Here is an 18,632-nt window from a genome sequence, read left to right on the forward strand (position 1 = left end):
GGCAGACCTCTCCTGGCCCACCCGCTGCTCCCCTCAGCAGTGTACTTCATCCATCTGCCTGTTCTGCTCCCCACTCTGTCTCTGGTGAATCCTCTCCAGAATCCACCGCCCCTGAACTTCTCACCTGTACCCCAGTTCTGTATGTATAAATAAATAAATCTTTTAAAAAAGTAATGAAATTCTAGAGTGGCTCATTTAAAAACTATGTAAATATGTGATACTGAGAAATAAAAGTGTTAGTTCGTTTTCTTTTCTAGAGCAGTGACTTTTCTAGTGCAGAGACTTTGCATGGTCCTCTGTCCCCTCCATGCAGCGTCAAAGTACTGAGAATCAGGTGGACTTGAGGGTGATGCATCCAGGTGACAGATAAACCTTATGAGCTACTTCTGTTCCATAATAATCTCTGATGTAAAGATCAATCACTAATATTTATGTCATGTTATGTGTTCCTTATCCTTTGCCTTTCCTTCTACTTCCTCTTTCCCTTCCTGTCTTGATCCTCAAATCATTACTTTAACCAACTTAAAATAAAGTTAGATTGTAAGCATATTTGGACTTTGATATGTTGACATATCAAACCATATCCAGTAACACATAAAATCAAATTAACATATAGTAAAAGCAGGAACAACACAATCAACCCAAAGAGTGAATAAAGCAGTCCACAGAAAAGGAGCTTGGAGGTGTCCCAGCTCAGAATTCCAGCTGTCCTGATAAGGACTTAATGTAGAACCTTGAGGAATGCTACTTTCACTTTTAAACTTGTGAAAACAAAAGTCCCCTCTGGGTTTCTTTCAGTAAACAAAAAACAGGTGCTAATGTCGGTGAACAAAGTAGCATAAGAATGTAAAAGCAGGCGATACTTGTAACTCTTCATTATTAGAAAAATTAACAGCAAGATGAGAGAGCACTGTCCCTTCTTACAATGGCTGAACTTTGAAAAAACGACTGAGGCAAGATGAGGGGGTCACAGGACTGGAGCCCCCTGCACAGTGGTGAGTATGGCACTGGGCACAACACACTGTCGGTCAGTTCTGTGGAAAGTTAAGTCTACACTTACCAAATGACCAGTTCTGTGGAAAGTTAAGTCTACACTTACCAAATGACCCAGCTGCTGTGATCCAAGGTATTTACCCCAAAGCAATGACAGCTTATGTCCACACCAGCCTTTGTACAGGAATGTTCCCAGCAACTTTATTTGCAATAGCCCCAAACTGAGGAAAACCCAGAAGTCCATCAACAGGTACATGGATAAACGGTGGTATAACTTCACCATGCTATACTACTCAGGAATAAAAGTGAATAATTGACTGAGATGCCCAGGGACAGGAAGAAAGAAGAAGCAGTAAATAGGGAAAGCAAGAAAGTGTGAGGGGAAAACCACAAAAGAGTGTGATGAAGATGCTTGTTATTTTGGCTATGGTGGGTGTTTTGATGCATATGTAAAAAAGCCTTCCTAAGTTGCTCCTGGCAATCTCTCCCAGCACATTGCAACATTTTCTGTCTTCCATATAAATAATCTAGCAAGCTTTGTTGAATTTTGGCTCCTTTTCTCTCTCTGATCCTTTAATTTAATTAGCTACTAATCATTCTGAGACTCAGCTCAAGTGTTGCTTTTCCAGGAAGTCTGCTCTGATTCTATTTAATTCCTCACATCCAATCTCCATTGCCTTAGTTTATTCAATAGCTTCACTTTTTTAGTGTAATCAGGTACTGTGTTAGGTCTTGCAGATTCAAAGGTAAATAAACTAGCCCCCCACGGGGATTACAATTGAGGTGGAAAAAAAATGTACAAAATGATGTAAAAATAAACAATTATATTTATTTAAAAATATAAATGAATAAATAAAATAAACTAGCCTCTTTTCTCAAGGAACTCACATTCTAGTGATGGAAGGCTGAATTATAAAATAAATGGTCTGTCCAATAAATGAAAACAGTTATGCACCCCAGTGTCCATAATAGTCAAGACCTGGGATCAATCTTAAGATTCATCAGTGGATTACTGGATAAAGAAATTGTGGTATATCCACTCAGTGGGCTACTACTCAGCTATTAAAAATGATAAAATCTTTTGCAACAACTTAGATGGAATTTGAGATGACTGCTAAATGTAATAAGTTAGAAAGTGAAAGACAATACCAGATAGTTTAATTTATTTGTAGAATACAAATCAGCACAGGAAACAAAGCAGCAAGAACACAGAAAAAAAATCTGAGACTGTGAAAATTATGGCAGGTATCAGAGGTGAGGGAGAGGTGTTATGTATATAGTGGCAGCAGCTTTGTGGGTGAGTGAATGGACCATGTACACAAGTCAAGGTGTGAAGCTATGCTCCTGGGATTAAATGATTATGGAGATGAGTGGAAAATCAATAAAATCTGATTTTAAAATACTGAAAAATAAATGCAACATAAAACCATAGACAGTTTTTTAATGAATGACTCGAGAGCCATTTTATAAGCTAACATACATTGTAGGTCTTTGAAGCACTTTTCTCATAGCTATACAGCTATTCTTATACTGAAGGTTACTTATTGATAGCTCAGAAAACATGGAACACAGCTTGATAAATAACTAGTAATGGAATTAGACAGATCAAGTGGGATTCTGGCAGTGCTGTATGACTGAAGTATGGTGTTGGGGGCTCCCTGGTGGTGCAAGGGGTTGGGGTTGTCCAGCCACTGTGGCACAAGTTCAATCCCCAGCAAGGGAGGTAACCACATGGCACAGAAGACCTCTCCTGTCTCACCCACTGCACCCCTCAGCCATGTTTTTTGGTCTATCTGCCTGTCTGCTCCCTGCTTTGTTTCTGGTGAATCCTCTCACACACCCCCACCCCCAGTAACTCTGGCTTGTACCCCAGTTCTTGTATGCATACATAGATCCTAAAATAGAAAAAAAGAAAAAAGATGTGTGGTGTTGGACTACTTTCTTGACCTTTCTAACCTCTTTACAATTTCCTCACCTTTCAAAAGGTGATATTAATGTGTACCTAGTAAAGGCCAACTAGAAGAGCTAACCAGGAACTTTGCTCTGGATCTACCTGTCTATTCCTAAGGATGATGCCAAGTTTCCTGTTTGATTTTCAGAAATAAAATAGATCAGGGGCCAGAAGTATTCAATGATCTTTTGCCTGTTTCATTTTTTTGGGTAAATATCTTTTGTGTTCTCTTAGTTATAAAAAGATTCTACAATTAAGTACAGAGAAGAAAGCATCAAATCTCCTGAAATCTCACCTCACAGTGATCACCAGCATTACATTGTTGGTGATCATCCTTGCAGACATTTCTCTCCATACATTGTATGAGATCTAGTTATCCAGCTTACACACAGGAACATGGCATTTGGCAAGGTGATTACAGGTTTCCAGCTCTCTATACAAAGTATTTGACTAGTCAACAAAGAATGTTAGCAGCTTGATGAACAGAATTTTGTTATAAATAGGAAGAAAATGTATTCTCCAGAAGGTCCCTCAATTTACGTTTCTCTTCTCCTCCCCACCCCCAGTAGATACATTAGAGAAAATTTTCTGAATTCTGAAAAATGCCATGGTCTTCAAAAACATATTCCTATAAACATATCTTACTTAGACTTCTAAAGAAGTTCAGTCCTTCAATTTAGTACAACAGCTCCACTTTGCAAACAGCAAATCCAAGGTTAGACACAGAACAGGTACAAATAGTAGAGTTAACGGTCAGGTGGGGTGAGGCATGGGCTTCCACTGAGGCTCCCTCCCATGTGCCCTACTTCTCAGCTCTACTCACTTGCTGCTATGGGATAAGCCTCAGGAAGACCCATTCCACCTTGCACAGACTGAGCCCCTGTGAACTGAGAGGGCATGGGGGTTAACATGGAAGTCTCTTTGAGGGAATAATAAGCAATGGTAGGGAGAGAGGTGATAGCAAAATACAATCAAACAAGACCATGCACTCCAAGGCATTGTGTTCCTCTCACATCTCCATCAGTTTGTCAAATGGATGTGTCTATCATTTTATTTCTCCTTGAATTTGTGACCTGATGAAAAGTTTTCCTTTTAAGGCTGTTCTCAGAGGAGTGGAACTGATGATTTGTAGAAGTGAGCAAAAAAGAAGAAGCAAAGTGGAGAGAAAGAAAATGTGTAAGACAAACCAAATCATCTTGGGGATTCGTTTCTCTCCATTTGGGAACTTAGCAAGATAACAGTGCACGGAGAATTTATAGATGTTCTTGGTAGCTCAGCTTAGCTGGATCTTTAATAACATGGTCACTTGTGAAATATGAATCAATTACCTTAAAGGTTACCACGGTTACCAAAATGCCCAAAAGTAGATGACTGGATTAAAAAGATGTGGTCCATATACACAATGGAATATTACTCAGCAATCAAAAAGATAAACACATACCTTTTGCAGCAACATGGATGGAGCTGGAATGGATCATACTTAATGAAATAAGCCAGAAAGAAAAATAAAAATACCAGATGGTTTCACTCACAGCAGGAGCATAAAGGACCAGGGGACAAAAAAAATAATAAAAACAATAATGAATAACTATATACCAGAGACATTTTACGGGGGTGGAGTGGGGAATGGGATCAAAAAAGGAGGGGTGCAGGCGGAGTGCATGGGACTATAGTGATGGCACATGGGTGAATTGGTGATGGGAAACCCACGCGGATTTCAACTGAGATGGAAAAAGGCACAAAATGATGTAAAAATAAATTATTAAATAAAAATAGTTACCACTGTTACAGTCAATACACTAGAATCTCCTGTCCTTATTCTATAAAGATGGAGAACTTAGCAGTGGGGGTTCTTGGTCCTAGAGACTTGGCCATGTTCATATAAATCATGCCCAGTGTAAGTTAGACTTTTGGAGGATAATGAGAATTGCTTCTGTGATATTCCTACCCCAAATTTGTTCATCTGAATCTACTCATAAAGACAAGACAAACCCAAATCAAAGGATATTCTAGAAAATAAGTAGCTAGTGCTTTTCAAGAATAGCAATATCATTATATACAAAGTCAGACTCAGGCACTACTAAAAGGAGACTAAGGTGAAATTGTTAAGTGGGTGGATTCCACAAAACTCTGCAGAGTTCTTTTAGGACATCCTTCCCCTTAACAAGATTACTAAAAGCAATAGAAGACCAAGCATGTCTTTTTGTTATAGAGAATATTCATGGGGCAATTGGTGGAATCTGAATAAGACCTATAGATGTTAATAATATCATATTAGTGTCAGGTTCTTGATTTTGATCATTGTAAAATATTTATCCAAGAGAATATTTGCTTGTTGAAAATACACACTGAAGCTCGTAGAGGGAAAGGATATATGTTAGCCATTACTCTTAAATGACTCAGTTGTGGAAGAGTAAAGAAAATATAGTGTTTGGGAATTCTGGGTGGAGGGGGTTCAGAATTAGGGAGCTATTTTTGCAATTTTTCTGCATCTGAATTTTTGTCAAAATGAAAATATTTTTGAAGCATTGCCCATAAGTAAATGATCTAAGTAATTCTGTTGTGAAAATCATTATAACTTAAGTCTCTGATGACTTCAATACTGATAAGCTACAATAGCTACTTTTAGAAAAACGAACCATGGGATAATTATTCTCTCCTAATATAAATTCTGAGCCATGAGCTCAAATTTATTTGAATAAATTTTAAAACATATCAAAATCATTTCTTACCCTTATTCTTCTATCTAGATCTTCCAAAATATAAAGTGTCAAACAAAGTCTGGCATTTGTATTTATCAGTAAGTTGTATTTTTTATGTCTGTTCATATTAAAATGCATTGGAAATTTTTTTATGTGACAAAGAAAGTTAATGACTATTTAATAAGTCTATAAGGAAATGTAGTATAGACTGGAGGAAAGAATATTCCATAGAGAATCAGGAAACATTCTAACTAACTACTAATAAAGTAATTTCATGGCTCTGGATTAGTTGCCATAACCGTAACTGAAAAGCAAGCAGATAAAAGTAGTAGAACAGTAAACATAGTAAACACTATGCGTTGGACAATTTATTTGAATCCAGACTCCTAGTTTCCTTTAGAGATGTAACAACATTCTAACACTTAGAATATAGCATTGTTATTTAAATGATCATAGAAATGTATCTTGTGGCATCTTCTTTTTAAGAAGTTGTTGGCCACTATACATGATGCATTGATGCTGTCCCTTGGGTAGGAACTTGCTGTGGGCTGGTGAAATGGGAAATGAATAGAAGACTTGTCTCTATCTCGTGGCCTCCACTCTGAGTGCTCACCCACTAGCTTTGGGCATGAATCATCTCCCTCCCAAGGCCAGATTCCAGTCTGTCCAAGCTGACTGCCTGACCTCCAGCTGCTGCAAAGTCCACTCTGGACAGCTATCTGGGCTTTCCATGTTGGTCTGCTTCTGCGCTGCACACCTGTGGCAGTGTTGTGAGGACAGGCAACCAGCCTTTAGCGTCACTTTGGATGTTCACTGGGTATGTGAGTGTTGTGGGCTGACTAATAGAGGAACAAGACCAAACCACTGTAATTAAATCAACACAGCATTTCCTGGAACAGAAGTTGAAAGAGAATGTTTGCAAGTCCCCCAAACTCCACCCATCACTAGAACGTAGGTTGAGGAAATTGCCTTTTCATCCTTGTTTCAAGTCACGTAGCATCAATTCTGTTGAGTTGACATCTCAAGAAGCCTCATCCTGGGCTGGACCATGCCGCTGTCATCCAATCTAAGGTGTGGGAATTCTAGAACCAAGGAGCAGAAGTAGATTCCTACTGCTTCTGTCCCAGGACGCTGGCTCGTTACACTCCAGCTCACTTGCTTAGTCTCATTTTGAATATGCCCCAGAGCGGCAAGGGGGCTGTCCTCACACTTCTTTGAGTTTGCATATGCTGTGTCCTGTCAAGAGTGCCATTACCCAGTCTCCACAACAAACTCAAACTTTGCAAATGAACCCAAGCAGTCACTTCCTCTCTCAGGGAGCCCCTGGCACCCTTCCAAACTCCTCCTACATTTTCTGTTTCCTCACCAATGAAAACATCAAATCATGTGTCTGTTTGTAGATTGCCTTGTCTGTCCTCCACGCTGGATCCTACAAACGCTTTGAGATGGATATCCATGAAGTTATCCTTGTGTAAGACTGACCTTAGGCTGAAACGTTTTGGGGTGGGAGTGATGAAGAACAGGCCTCTGTGGGAGTCTGAAGCCCTCTGGGCTTCACATAAGGACCAGATGAAACTTAAAATGGACAGTTTGACCTTTCCATTTTATGTCTCTCAACTGTGAGCAAAGCTGAAGGCGGCTGTAATGGTAGCTGTAACAGGTGCCCACCCACTTCAGTGAACGATTAACCACTCATACTGGTGCACACAGGAAACTTCACAGGAAATCTTATTTCAGCTCAGTCTCTGCTCCAATTTAACCACAGTTTCAAAATAGCACAGATCTGGTGGAGATTGAGAAAGCAAAACTTCTTTGTTTAGCTATCAGTTAAAATTCTGCTTTTGCTTAAACCAGTTTCAAACCATTTTTTTACATATCTGATATTTTTTATGACTTCCCTTGGGAGTTTTTTTTTTTTTCAAAATTAAAGTTTTTAAAAAAGAAGTAAAGGGTGTCAATTGGATGGTAGTGGCTAGAAACTGGATTTTGGGTGGGTATCATAATTTATTGACAGTATATACAAATCTTGGATTATAATACTGTACACTTGACATTGTATATCTATAGTTGCAAACAAAATTTTTAAATATGATAATTTACATTGAATGGTGGCAAATATTATAATTATGTTGGTGGGAGTGGGTGATACAGACACATGTCAAGGTGAGAGACTTCTCCCAACACATTCAGAGTATGGCACACCACCGATAAATCCATACAAATTTTATTTAAAAGAATCAGCCAACCCCATTCTCCTGCCTCTACCTCTTTCAACAGAAACAGAGGTCTGTTTACTCTCGCAATGCTTACAATGGTCCAAATATTTCTCTGTCCCCTGAGATGACTTTCACCTCCACCTCCAAATGGCCTCTGGTAACAGTGTTAATAGTCATACCCTGTTTTTTTTTTTTGTTTGTATGTTTTTTGTTTTTCTAACTAGCATCTTATCTCCTTCAAATTTGTCTTTCTGAAAATGAAATCCATACTTAACACATAAGTTCTACTGACTGTCACAGGGGCCTGGGGCCCCTACCTGGAATGTTCTCACCTGGCCTACTAGGTTGGCACCAGACCTACTGTGGGCATCCAGAAGTGCTCAACTGAGGCACACGCAGGGCTGGGAAAGCCCATTCTCCCTCTCCTTGAAAGCGCACAGTGGGTGGTCTCAGGAGATGTTTAGCGCCTGTTTATTGAATGAATTCATTTAAAAAGTCTAGTCTTCACTTTTTAATTCAAGAATCCATTGCCCCTGTGGTGCTCTGGAATCTGGAATCTTTTTCTCTATTCCCAATCCTCACTGTCAAGTGCGTGGTGTAATCCTAGAGGGCTTTTCTCTCCCCCCAGCATGTACTCAGGAGAGATGTATATAGATCTAAGGAGAAAGCTCTTTTAGCTTTTGTGGTGACCTCACTCCAGCAACTATGGTGGCCACAGAAAGCCAACGCGAACTATCACTTTCTGAGTTCATGAGCTCTCAATCATTAGTGATGAGACACGAAACATTGGGGAACATTGAAATATCGGGTTTTGTTAGTTGGTGTATGTCATATTTTATTTATCAATGTGAGGCTTGTAGATCAAGGTTATGTTTATTTGAGAGAAAAATACCAGTTACAATGTTCTTCCTGTCCTTTGAAAATAATCAAATTAGGCATCCCTTAGAGGTGGTAGCTCTATCAACTCTCAAAATACAGGTACTGACCATGTCATGTGTTTCAGATTCTGAACCAGGTGTTGGGATTTGTAGCTGTCCTTCTATTTGTGGGAATCGTAATGAGAATCACAAGCTTGAGATTTGAACATTTCTCTAGTGAAGAAGACCTGCGTCACCTCGCTGCTTTTCTAAATGGCTCCAGCTGTCAGGTCTCTCTTCGTTTAAAAATAACAAGACCAGAATTTTTGAGAAAATGTCTCCAACATCATCAGGCCCAGAAGATTCCAGGCATCAGAAATGACCATTCAGAGAAATTCAAGTTCCAAAGCAATTTGAGCCCCTGAGTGTTCTGACCCAAAGAGATACCAGTTAATGGGAGCCTGGTTAATTAAAAGTCTTTCTAGCCTGATAGCACTTGAGGATTAGTAGGGACTTGCTAATCTTTTTACTTCCTGGAATAAATATTTTTGAAGCAGAAGTCACGGTAGATCTTAGGGTTAATGAGGCAAACGGAGACTCTGAAGAACAAACACCATAGTCGGTAAAATGGCTCCAGTCTCTGCTCTCAATAATAATAACAACGACCAAAAGTCATCGACCTTACCTTTTGGAGGCACTTTTCCTCAGTCCTTTAGGCAGAATTGGTGATTATCCTCGAGGAGCCAAGGCAAGGCTGGTGACAGAGCTATCGGGGCTATTTGCGCAAAAGGAGAAGTGAGGGGTTATTATAAATGTGTCACATCTGACGACAGGAAACACAGTAGGGAGGAGGAAGTAGGGCTGTGCACCCTCCTAACCTCTGAGATACCATCCTTCTCTGGCATTTTAGAAACCTGCGTCTCTGACTCACCAGAACAACTGAACTAGTTTCTATAATATATGGGAAACTCAAAGGCCAGTTTGGTTCAGGCAGTCATATGTGAACATTGGTGTGCTCTGGGCATTGATTTTTGTTTATAACTGGACAGTGCTTCCTAATTAGGGTGACATCTCAGAATTACTTGGGGATCTGTTCAAGAACAAGTGTGACTGGCCCCATCATCACCGTTTCCCACTGACAAAATGGAGTGAACCCAAGAACCAACATCTTCACAGGTTTTCTAAGACCGAGGCGTAAGAATGTCCCTGATATCACTCCACCTCCTCCCCACCCTTGCTCCAGCAGCCTTCCAGAAGTTCTCCTATTTGATTGGGTCATTGATTTCAGATTTGTCTCAGTTGCTGGACCAAACTTTAAAAAAGGTGTCAACAGGTTCACACATGAAGGGGGCACTGGTAGAATTGATTTAGTTCATAGAGGAAGCCCTAGTCACAGAGGCCCCAAATTAGAGTTTCAGTCCCAGCTTCATCTGTTAATTGAGATACACTGGGCACATCGCAACCTCTCAGCTTCAGTTTGCTAATGGTAACATCTGATAATATAGTTACTGCTATGACCCATTCATAGATAAGGAAGATAGTCAAGTAATTTGCCCAACATCAAACAATTAAGAGATGGCAGCGTTGGGATTCCAATGCAGGGTCATAGGAAATGCTATCTTAGACATAAGACCACCAGTAGATTTTTGAAAAGGATATTTTTAATTCCCACTCTGTGGTGTTTACTGGGATTTTTCTAGAAAGGACAAATGGATTGGTAAGAACTCCAGTACTTCGTGATCCAGCTGTGAAACTGGGAACCAATCACTGTGCCCACTTTTCACATCTTATAAACAAGGAGATGGACATTGTCCCCTGCTTGCCTTAGAAACATCCTGTTGTGAAAGCTAGCTGTCTCTTTCCCTTTGCCCTGAGACACTCAGGTTCTGGAATAATCTCGGACTAGAACTAGATCCTGGGGGAAAAATTAAAGTTCTTTACTGCAGAACTTGACTGTCCTTTATATTCTCTTAATAGTCTCTAAACTTGGATGTAGAGAATTCAAATATAAAATTGTTCAGAATTTCCCAAACTCATTTCATCAGGGACCAATGAGTGTGTGCTTTCCCTCCTGACCACAGTCTGAGGAATCAACACCCTTTACGGTGAGTTGCCCTTATGGTCACAGTGACGACTCCCTGCAGTGGAGGAGCTGAGCAGTGACTGACCTCCTTGACTCACATTTCCTGTTGTCTCACTTCACCCGATAGCTTCAGTTACTGCCTCTGTAAGAAAGATTTGCAAAGCTCTGTGCACAATCTGGTTACTCCACGCAGGCACCCAAAATCCAGCAAACAAACTCACTTTAGTGGACTCAAGCCTGATCTTTTGGTATTCACACCCTAGGGAAAGGCCTAGCCTCACCTTCCTCTAGGGGCTCCCTAGAAGCCAGGTCTCCTCTTAGGTTCCTCTCTCACACATTATCACCAAGGCTTATAAATTATACCTTTGCCTCAATAGTTCACTAATTAGGCTATTGCTCTCCAACTCCAGAGTGAGTATACAATCCTTATCTCTCACTTGGGTTACCTACTAGAGTCCAGCCTTCTCAAAATCATCTTGGATATTTTCTCACTCAACTCAAAGGAATTGACTCAAATTTAATCATGTCAACCCCCAGGTAAAAACTATTGTAAGGTGTCCAATAGGTTTTAAGCAGCTCTTATTAACTCCTCATGGGTACTTCTTCCCCATCCCACACCCTTGGTTCCAAAACACTGGACACTGAATTCCTTTGAGTGTGAACAAATAAGTTTAGTTTCTGTCTTGATCGCTCTCATCTGTTGCTTAGTCAACTAACTTCTACTCATATTGCACATTTTCTCAAGAAAGCCCTCTAAGCAGGACTAGGTATTCCAACTTTATACTATCACTGCATCTAACATTCTCCTATCATTCATTGCTTTTATAGTTGTCTGTTTTCCCTTCTGAATTTAAAATGCTACAGATAGGTTGTGTGCATATTGAATGATTATATCTATTCTGTATGAGGTGTTCATAAATATTTGAATAACATCAGTGAGAGTGAAGTCTATAGGTTAAAGGAATACAGATTTTGAGATGGGAAGGAGAGTAAGAGAGAGAGAGGATTTGTAAGATTATCAAGAAGAATATCTGAAGATAAGAGTTAGTCACCACAGAAATGGATGACAATTTTAGTGGGGAAAATGTTTCCTTTACTGTGCTCCTTCACAACCCATTGGGGAGGGTGGAACAAGTGCTTCGAGCCAGAGAAGGGTCAAGAATTGTAATCCACTTGGACCCAAACTTATGAGATTTATTGAGCATTAATACTATTTCTAATCTTGGGATGTTTATAATCCATTTGGAGGAACAGGGAGGAAAAATCAAATGGAGACTGAGACAGTTTCAGGGGAGTCCATATTGTTGAATAATCCAGAAGAATGCTCAAAAAGCTCCAGATTTGGTCTGCTCAAGGGTTTCTCAAGAACGCCCTCAAGAAAGGAGGCTTTCTCAGTGTACAATACATTGGTTAGGCATCATAGGTGGTCATGGAACAGGACAATTCAAGACAGAGTGGAAAAAAGAAAAGGGGGATTTATTGATATACATGGCAGGGGAGTGTGTCGAGGCCAGAGAGGTCTTGTTTGGAGAGAGGGTCAAAGGCTTTATTTGTACTCCAGGTGTTACAGGGAAGCCCAGAGTGGACTGGGCCGCCTGTCTGTGGGACCTCACCCATGCGCTCACAATTCAGTTACACTGCAGGGACACACAAAAGGGTCAATAATGGGTTTATTTACAAAAGGGGAAAGGAATAGGAAACACAAAAGGGTCAATAATGGGTTTATTTACAAAAGGGGAAAGGAATAGGAAACAACCCAGGCAAAGAGAGCAGGATACAAAATAACTTCAATACCTTACGGCCAGGCTGACTGAACACACTGAGTCATGCGATCCAGAGAGCTGCTTCCTGAGCGAGAGAGCGCAAGATGCAATCGCGCCCTATTTATCCTCCAAAAATGTCCCAGAATTCCTGCTAGCTCCGCCCTTAGGTCCTCGCAGTTCTCTCCTTGGTACTGCTGGGAGTTGTAGTTTCCAAATCACTGGAGTAGGGGGTAGGGTCCAGAAAGCTGGAGTAGGGAGTGGAGTCCATAAGACTGCAGAGTTCCTTTAGGACATCCTTCCCCTTAGCACAGGCACCAGCACTTAGCTGGGATGTTTAGCCTTGAGGGTATCCTTGCTTGTGATCTGGATCATCTGTTTAGTGGCCTGGTTCCCATCCACTTCTCTTATCCATTCAACCCCCAAACCTGCCTTCTGGGCAAGGATGGGGAGCTCCTTACTAAGCAATGATACCAGGACAGACAAGACATCATTGGGTCCCCATTTAGTTCTCTTCTAGTTGAGTGTTTTTATTCTTTGAAAATAGTGGCTATCACAATATGAGAAGGAGTCCCAAGGTTTTCAACAAGTTACCAGGTATAGCATTTGGGAGGCATAGATGTGTGTGTGTGTGTGTAACTATATATGTATGTATGTATGTGTATATATATATATATATGAGAATTATAGGATCGGAAATTTCAAAGGGAAATTAAATTTACACATATGATTTTGCTTATGTTCCCCATAGTTTTTAAGAGAGTTTAATGCTTGTTTTTAAAAGGAAATTCTTCATGCAATTTGATTGCTTTATAAATGATTTACTAGAAATTAATATATGAAAAGATAGAAATTATATGTGTTTAAAATTCTTACATTTGGCTTCATATCAACTGGATATTTCTGAAGTTTCTTTTTTTTTTTTAAGATTTATTTGTGTGTACAAGACCTGGAGTGCAGGCAAAAGGTGGGATTAAAGCGATTTAGCAGAAACAGAGTAGGGAACACACCAGATCTACTGAAATACACTGCTGGGGGGAGCAGTGGGAAGACAGCAGAGGTCTGCTGCACCATGAGGGTCAGATCCTTGGCCGGGGATCAAACTCGTGCTGCAGGGGCTGCTGATAGCTTCATAGCTGCAACTTAACCTCTTGTACCACAGGGAGGCCCTATTTCTGAACTTTCAAAAAAGCATTGATACTGAAAAATAACTTAAAAGTCTGGGTTTCAGAAGTTGCTTACACGTTGTCCAGACTTCATAACCCAAGGTCTAAAAAATAAAGTAGTTATAATAAATTATAGACATGATGTAAAAAAGCACCAAATAGTTTAGCAGTGTGGCATCTGGGACAATGGAGGTTGGAGGTGGCTAGGGTGGGAGGTTGCCAAACCACTTCACATTGGGTTAAGTCCCAAAGGCCAGGTAGGGTCATGGTTCATTATCATAGTCAAAAAGAAAAACATTGCCCATGGCAGTTTCCATAACAACAATGCCATATGTTAGGCAGTTTTTAAATGACCAAATTCATTTCTCACAGTTCTGGAGGCTGGGCAGTCCAAGATCAAGGCACCAGCGGATACAGTATCTGGTGAGACACTAGGAATTAGAGTCCGTGTCTACTTCCTGGTTCATGACAAACCATCTTCCCCTGTCTCCCAACAGGCTGAAGGGGAGGAGGAAGCTCTCTGGTGTCTCTTTTATAAGAGCAGGGATTCCACTCATGTGGGCTCCACCCTCAGGCCCTAGTTAACCTAGTTATTTCCAAAGGTCCTACCTACTAGTACTATCACTTTGAGGATTAGGTTTCAAATACATGAAGTTGGGGCCAGGGACACAAATATTGAGTCTAGAGCATATGCCCACACAGGGAACACTGAATTTTGGAGCCTCAGGGCTAGAGTGTGGGGCAGTGAAACAGCAGGACCTTGGAAACATGAAAGGGCCTTCACAGAGGCCCTTTGAGGAATTCAGTTAACAACTCTGAGTCTTAGTTTCTGCATCTGCACTGTGGGGCTCATTTTTACTTTATAACCAATGAGGACCAAGTCAGGAGTTATGTGCAAAAACTTTATAAAATGTAAAGACAGACATGAATATAAGTTATTATTAGTAGTATGTTCCCTAGGAAAGTCCTAGGCAGTGTTTGGTGTTTTCAAAGCCTGAGACAGATGTGGCTATGGTCTCTCAGCTTGATAGGAAGTAACCAAGCTATTACAAGCTTTGCCTTACTCACTGGTTGGAGGATGGTCCCTTGCGCTGCAGAGTCTTGCTTTTTGCTAAAAATAAAATCTGGGATTATTTCTTATTAAAGTTATCTTCTTTCAGTTCAAGTTGGTGCTAGTCAGTGAGAATACTGTGTGACTGGTAGCCCAGACTTTTTCACCTGCTTGCCTGAGCTCAGAGAACAGGTTGTCCTTTCACAAACAATGCTTCTTCCTGTGTTGTCAAGTGTGGCTGTGATCACTTGTCTTCACCCATCATCTAACTTGACTCTGCATCAACCTTCCCTCCCACCCATCAGGAAAGGACCTGTCCTTGGGACAAGAATCAGGGACTATTATAGGCCATTAGGGCCTTCCATTCACTTATCTGCAAAAGAAATCAAAGTCTGTGGGTGACAAGAGTCTCACTTGGCAGACAAACCCATGCCTGAGGCTCAAAGGACAAACTAACTGGGCAGTGTCCAGCACCCCAGATGGAAAATGATTTCCCTAAAGAAATCATTTCAAGTGCTGCTTTGAGATGCAATTTGTACAATCTCTGTAGCTACAGAGATTCAGAGGCCTAAAATATGCAGGGCAGTTAATTGTGACCCACAAAATTACCTCTAGAAGCTGGTCATCCTGAAAGCGGTAGCTTTCTCTAAATTCTCCTTCTCTCAGGGCATGCCAACCTTATTGGGCATAAATTAACACAAACATAACTTCCGTCTTTTATACATATGTATTTTTAAGAAGGGGAATTAAGGGAAATTGTAATGAGGTCTAATAAAATATGTGTACACTTATATAGCCACTAAATTTTTTATTCAAATGAAGTTTTAAATGGAGCAGCAATAAAATAGATAAAAGCAGAACTGCTCAGAGAACACAGGGGTGGGGCTGAATGCTCCTTCTTGTCCCCCATGGGGACTTTTTCATCTTTTTTTTTCTCATCTTTGCCCAACTCTAAGGACTAGGGTGACAGAGCCACCCTGCAGTGTTAGAGACTATTTTTAGTTGTGGCACCGGGAGGAAGGAGACACTGAAGCTTCATGCTCATCACCATTACTCTACGGAAATAGAAAGCCAGCTCTACAGTCACCACCTCCCCTTCCCCATTTGCTTCCCACAGAAGGAATAGTAGGGAGATGTTCCCCAGTTAAAAGGTATTGTGCCGGCCTCAATCATCTGAAGGGTTTGCTTCTTGGTCAGAGGCTGTGAGTTTGCATGTGAAGCAACGTGGGACTCTGGGCTGGCGGGAAGTCAGTTACATTGTCACACACTCGATATGTTCTTCCGGCCAGTTAAGTATCACTTGACCCGACAGGCCATTTTGTCATCAGCAAGCAGAGTTCTTATGAGAAAACCCACTGTGTGGTAAGTGGTGTGGCACAGGGAGAGAAACCTGGGCTCAGAAAGAGAAGTGCCCTATTCTAGTCTTGGTTCTAGAATCACCACTTAGTTCTCCCGGGAGGGATCACTTCTCTAACCCTGAAAGAAGATGGAGTCTCTCTGAGCGCTTACATATTCTGAATATTTGTTACTTGCAGTATAAAAAACGAGTTCTTACTACATAATAGTTTTAGTTGGGATTTGGCGCCGAAAGGTGGAGCCCAGAAGAGTTAATGAGAATTACCGCTGACTGAGTTCTCCCTGTGGGCCAGACAGTATCTGCACATGTTTTTGCTCGAGGAACTGTGAGATCAGCATGGATGGAATTTCTTCTTACAGATGAAAAAGGCTAAACTCAGTGAGTTTAAGTGACTTTCCCAAAGCACACTGCCTAGAAAATCACGAAGCCTAGATTAAAAACTTGACACAGAAGCCTGCTTCCCTCTCCAGCTCCCACAGCTAATCTACATGAACATTCGCTACAGCTGAGCCCTACCAGTAATGGAAGGCTGACAACTTTCTCTCACTAGGAATTCCCTAAAATGATCTCCCATGTTTTCCTAGTTTATGAGAGGAGCTAGAAGAGGCCAATTCTCTCTTTATAAGCAAAGACTGAGAATGTTTACAGACACCAGGCACAGTCTTATATGTATGAGTTCCCAGCCGGGTCTTTGAGTACCCCCTGTGAATGGCGAATGCCAGCTTTTTGCTTAACTCGAAAAAGGAGAACACTTCAAGGGAAATTTAAGCAAGAGAAAGTCCTCTGTCAGCAGTGGGGGAGCAGAATCTGAGGAGCCAGACAGGAGGTAGGCAGCCCTGTGTGCAATGCTGACCCCAGCTTTTCTACCTAAAGTCAACTCAGCTCTTTTGAGTTGCAGAGAGCAAGGGACAAACTCAGAGCCACCACACCCTACGTTCTAACTACTGGAAGCATGTGCCAGCAGGAGGAGGAGCAAGTACAGCAACAGCCTGGCAGACTGACTGGCAGGAGGTGGGGACATGCATTAAATAGGAAGCCCCACTCCTCCGTGAGTCGGCCATTACAGCCGCAGGGAGAGGAACCCTGCAGCCAGTGCAGGGTCTTTTGCCTCATCTCCCCCAATCTTCATTTCCCACTTCTAAGTCCCAGAGTGTAAAGGATTAGAGAATGCTTTCCCTAAGCCAAATCCGTGAGACAGGGCACTGAAGTACCATATTGTGGAGCCATCATTAATATCCTGTAATTATCATTACCATTACTTTTACTTTGAAATAATTGTATGTGTTGGAGTCATTTTAGATGCTTAGCAAAAGTAAGTACAGAGGTTTCCATATATTCCCGCCCAGCCTTGCACAGCCCCCTTGCAATCATTATCCCACATCAGAGGGACACATTTGTTATCAATGAACCCACACTGACATGTGTTGATCCCCAAAATTCCATCATTTACATTAGGATTTGCTCCGGCTTGGTGGTGTGTATTTTATTAGTTCTGACAAATGCACACTAACATTGTAGTAGAAGAGTTCAAGAGCCTAAAAAACTCTCTGTTCTCTGTTTATTTATCCCTCCCCCAACATAGCAACCACTGACCTTTACCCTATTTCATAGACTTTTCCAGAATGCCATGTAGTTGGGGTCACAGCAGTCTTTTTAGATTGGCTTCTTTCACTTGCATTTAAGATTCCTCAAATCTCTCATGATATTTCTAGCACTTAATAATAGTTCATGGTCTGAGTGCATCACAGTTTTATTTTACCATTCAGCTATGAAGGGACTTCTGGTTGCTTCCAACTTTTGGCAATTGTGAGTGAAGCTGCTGGAAATATTTATGTGCAGGATTTAAGTTTTCAACTCCTTTGGGTAAATACCAAGGAGTGTGACTATTGACTTATGTGGTAAAAATATGTTTAGTTTTGTAAGAAACTCCCAAACTGTCTTCCAAAATAACTATGCTATTTTGCATTCCCAGAAAAAAGTTGAATGAGAGTTTTCATTTTTCACATTTGGTATTGTTGGTATTCTGGAGTTTGGTCATTTTACTAGGTCTATGATGATAATTTTACTATTTAAAATTTAATTCTATATAATTAGATATATACGCACTTTCCATTCACTATTTGACTAATATCTATCTTTCCTCTATAGATTATGAATTCTGTCAGAGTAGAAATTTAATTTTTGTTTGTTTCATAGCTTCTATCTAGTACACTGCCTTGTATACAGTATACTTCAATGATCATTTGAATGTTTGTGTGGCCAGTACTTTCCCAGAAAGAGTCAAGTTTGCTGGACATATGGAGTAAGATCTGAACTTGTGTGGACCACTTCTAGAACAGCAGTTCACCTGAGGCTGTTAGCACAGTCATACTCAGAGGCATCTGGTTACCTGGAGTTGCTATCCCTTTGTTTGAATAGTTAATTTTTAGGTAGAATTCAATGAATCTAACTGGCTCCATCAACTCTCAGACCAACATAGTTCTTTTCCTTTTTCCT

The 18,632-nt window shown here is 40.8% G+C and overlaps 1 protein-coding gene across 1 annotated transcript in view; it reads right to left on the bottom strand.

The window, feature by feature from the left end:
* The window catches only part of CD53 (CD53 molecule), a 19,768-nt gene extending 10,271 nt beyond the window's left edge, over positions 1 to 9,497 (bottom strand). Inside the window, exon 1 of the mRNA XM_004689661.2 lies at positions 9,405 to 9,497. The gene's annotated coding sequence lies outside the window, so the exon portion shown is untranslated. The remainder of the gene's footprint in view (positions 1 to 9,404) is intronic.
* Between the last annotated feature and the right edge of the window lie 9,135 nt (positions 9,498 to 18,632).

This window comes from Condylura cristata, unplaced genomic scaffold (assembly GCF_000260355.1).
Source record: "Condylura cristata isolate star-nosed mole 26May11 unplaced genomic scaffold, ConCri1.0 scaffold00026, whole genome shotgun sequence".
In the NCBI taxonomy this organism is placed as follows: domain Eukaryota; kingdom Metazoa; phylum Chordata; class Mammalia; order Eulipotyphla; family Talpidae; genus Condylura; species Condylura cristata.